Source organism: Myotis yumanensis, unplaced genomic scaffold (genome assembly GCF_028538775.1).
Source record: "Myotis yumanensis isolate MYYU_CA2020_CCGP unplaced genomic scaffold, mMyoYum1.0.hap1 SCAF_401, whole genome shotgun sequence".
NCBI lineage: Eukaryota > Metazoa > Chordata > Mammalia > Chiroptera > Vespertilionidae > Myotis > Myotis yumanensis.
Genome location: NW_027224152.1, coordinates 11360 through 15323, shown reverse-complemented (window position 1 = coordinate 15323; position 3964 = coordinate 11360). Strand labels below are relative to the sequence as shown.

General features: G+C 54.2%; 1 non-coding gene across 1 annotated transcript; it reads left to right on the top strand.

Annotated features, from left to right (window-relative positions):
- Nucleotides 1-3199: 3199 nt before the first annotated feature.
- Nucleotides 3200-3329, top strand: LOC139001326 (small nucleolar RNA SNORA33). The gene has a single exon (XR_011469947.1). It is a non-coding gene; the product is annotated as a small nucleolar RNA SNORA33 (small nucleolar RNA).
- The last annotated feature ends 635 nt before the right edge of the window (nucleotides 3330-3964 follow it).

The following is a 3964-nucleotide window of genomic DNA, read 5'->3' as shown; positions in this document are numbered from 1 at the left end:
TCTCCAGCCTGCCTTCCTTTATTGGCTTGTCCCCCCGAGACGGTGGGGTCCCCGCCTAGAGTTTGGGCAGCCAAGCATCTCAAAAAGAACTCCGGGTGAGGGCCAGAGTGAGTGACCCCTGGCCCTCTGTGCCAGGGGCTTGTGGTTGGGGCTGGCGGTGGGAGGGGGGGGGCAGGGATGCAAGCACCATGATGCTAACAATAAGCATTTATTGGGCAACTATGGAGAGCTGAGCACGGAGCTGAGCGTTAGCCATGCACGAGGCCAAAGCCTCAGTCCCTGGAGGAGGAAAGCTAGCCAGCTTCATTTTACAGAAGGAAACAAGCCACAGGCAGGGGTAGGCCAGCCCCCAGAAGGCCCACAGGGAGGGAGTACATCGAGGCACCGGGAACGGAGCCCAGGTGCGCCTGGGCGCAGGTGCCGGGCTTCCCCTCTCCCGTCTCCACCCCCAGGGCCTGTGCACCTGCCCCGGCTGCTCCTGGGCTAGGCCTGCACGATGAAGGGGGCTCATTAGGTTTCTGATTGCTTCGGGCTGTGAGTCTAAGGGAGCAACCTGGCTCCATAACGGAACATCAGAAAGGCTTGGGACGCGCTCTAATCGGGGGGACGGAGACGGTGCGGGTCCCTGCTTCGTCCGGGTGGTCTGCGCCCGCTCCCCGAGCGACGGGCTCCTCGGCGGGGCTGGAGTTCACCGGGGACCCGGCTGAGCGCCAGGAGGTAGCCGTGCGTTCCCGGAGGCGCGCATTCCTCACCCCCCACGACGCCAGGAAGGGGAAACTGAGGCCCAGGGAGGGAAGTGGACTGGACTAAGATCATTCTGGGGAACCGCCCCTTTCCGAACCACTCCAGCCCCCCCGGGCTCTCGGCCCTGCCGCACCCTTCCCCGCTCCATCCCTCCAAGACCCTCGGGCTCGCCCCCTCCTCACCGCGCACCTCGGCTAGGCACCGCCGCTTCCTTCCCGGCGTTCTCAGGCTCCGAGGCGCGAACTCGCAGGACCTCCTCCGCCGCCGGCCTTCTGGCCCCGCCCTCTCCGACTCGCCATTGGTCGGCCCGTCACGCTCCTCACCGCGGGTTGGCTCCCCTCACTGGCCCGCCCCTTGCATTTCCGGGTTCTCGCGTTGACGTCGGCTTCCCGGGAAAGACTCGCCGTGGGCTACTCCCATTGGCTGGCTTCTGCGTAGCTCTTGAGCCCGCCGTAGCCAATCAACAACAGGAGAGGCGGGACCTGGGAGACGGCGCGAGTAGCAGGTGCAGAGAACGCCGCGGCGCAGGTGCGGGCTTGGGCATACTAGGTGCAGGCGCGGGAGCTCGGAAACTCGCAATCCCGCCCGCTTCTCCCCTGGCCTCAGTTTCCTTAGGTGTAATATGAGGATGCTGATGACTTGCACCTCTCCACCCTGCTAATCTGACTTCACAGCCCAGTTCTTATCCTCCTCCTCGTGCAACCAGGATTAGCTTTTCCCCTTTCTCTCACCCTCTCTCCTTTCCTCCCTGACTTTTAAATTTGGATCCTCCAGAGAAGGGCCTGGCTACTTGTTTTGCTTCCTAGAGAGACAGAGGATTTTTTCCCTGCATGCAGAAGCTGAAACCTCCATTTTTTCCTGAAACCTCCATCTTAACTCACAAATATTGAAACATCCAGGACCTGCCCAGTAATTCTAAGCATTAAGATGTTATGTCAGCCCGGCTGATGTGGCTCAGTGCTCCAGAGCCGCCCCATGAACCAGAAGATCACGGTTCAATTCCCGGTCAGGGCACATGCCCGGGTTACTGGCTCAATCCCTAGTAGGGGGCGTGCAGGAGGCAGCCGATCCACGATTCTCTCTCTCATCATTGATGTTTCTATCTCCCTCTCCCGTCCTCTCTGAAATCAATAAAAATATATATTTTTAAAAGGATGTTATGTCAACCGATGGTCGTTGGTGCCAGTGCTAACAGGAGTCTCCAGTTTGGGCCCTGGTGAGGTGAGAGACTGTGCAGTGAAAACAGCCCCGGGGTGAAACAGCACAGCTGTGGGACAGCAGGCTGTGAGGTGGCCTAGCAGAGGCGGCCCCAGTTGGGCATTGCAGCCCCCATGGGACAACACTCCTCTCTGGTGAGCTAGATTTGGTGTTACAGCTCAGCTCTGCCATCAGGATCTGACCTCCTCTGCAACACACATTCCCTTCGGGGTGTCACCTTTGGAGTCATACAGCCCTCAGTTCAAACCCCATGTTTACCACTTGCAAACTGAGTACCTTCAGCGATTTGACCTCGCTGATGCCAGTTTGCTTTTTGCAAGTTTGGGACAATGTGATGACAGGACAGCCTCTGTCTGGGGTTTTGTGTGAGGGCGAAGTGACAAGTGTCTGCTATTGCACTTGTTTCCCAGAGGAGGGCCTGCTGCATAAGCAGCTAATGACGGGAAGTGGTTGGTGGAGTGGAAAGCAGTGAGGCTCTGAGGTCAGACAGCTGTGTGTTCAAACACAGGGCCCAGTACTTACTATCTGTGTGACCTGGAGCAGGTCACTTATCCTCACTAAACTGGGTAATATGGGGCTTGTGGACCCATGTCCTCTCCTCCTGGGCATAAGGTGATATAATCATCTACTTTTATTATTTTTTAAAAAATATTTTTATTGATTTCAGAGAGGAAGGGAGAGGGAGATAGAAACATCAGTGATGAGAGAGAATCACTGATCAGCTGCCTCCTGCATGCTCCCCATTGGGGATCAAGCCCGTAACCCAGCATGTGCCCTTAACTGGAATCAAACCCAGGACCCTTCAGTCCTCAGGCTGACGCTCTATCCACTGAGCAAAACCAGCTAGGGCAATCATCTACTTTTAAAGGTACCACCCTTTTTTCACCCCTTCTTGGGATGCCAGTGCAAACTCTTTAATGAGTTTAGGCCATGGTAACAAATCCAGAAGCCATGTGAGAACCATTAGTGAACCAATAGGGAAAGGTGGGGAGTGTGGAGAATGCGAAAGCACCTGTCTTGTTCAAAGTGGGCAGCAGCTTTTCAGCTCTAACCTCCATTTATTATGCTAGGGTGCAGTCCAGAAATTGGAAGATTTTCGAATTTTTTTTTTTCAAAAGATGTGTCAGGCCTAGATTTTTCAGCAAAATCTCCAGATTTTTAAACAGTTGGCATGTTTACTTGCCGGCTACAGAGAGCTGCCAGATCCCTGCTTAAAAAGGCTTTTAAAATGGGCAGAAAGCCAGCCCATGAGTCTGCTCACCTGAATGTGTTTCTGTAGGAATTTAGAGAAAGCTGGCAATAGAAAAGCCATGTTATGAATCTTAAAGACACTGAAGTCATTAAGGTCCCGGAAAATAACTATAAGAAAAAAAACCAAAATAAAACGGGCAGGAAATGATGGCCATGAACTCAGGAAGCAGCTCCACAAATGACTCTGCAAATGGCTGCACCACCGTCTTTGGACACCAGGGGGCAGTAACCCACCGGGCGTCACTTCCCCGGTTCAATCCCCATTGTCAGGAGAGCACACTCAATTTTCTTCCTGGACTTTTGTCTGCATTCAGCTGTGTTAAATGCACAAAATATGGTCCCTGAAGCGATATTGAAACGTTGTTTTTCTCCGCCTTAAGGATTCTGTGTTGGGTGGAAATTGCCTCCCCGAGGCCCACAGAGGAGCTTTCTAAAAGCTTACCTTGACACTTGACAAAGAACCTGGAAAGTGGCTGTACGGGAAATGTGTCCATTATGCAAAACCAAACAAAACCAAAATAACCCTGAGGCGTCTCTAAGAGACAGCTTTCCAGCACTTCTTGCTGGCAGAGGCAGATCCAAAGGCTTAGAAAACACAAAACTCCCCAACTTGAGGCTGGATTGCATTGGGGTGGCTGCAGAAAGACTCGACTTCACTTAAAGGAAATACACCATCCTGGTTCTCGCTCCCTTCACCCCCAGGCTCCACTGTATCCCAGCCTGCTCGGATTCCCCCCTCACCCCCACCCCC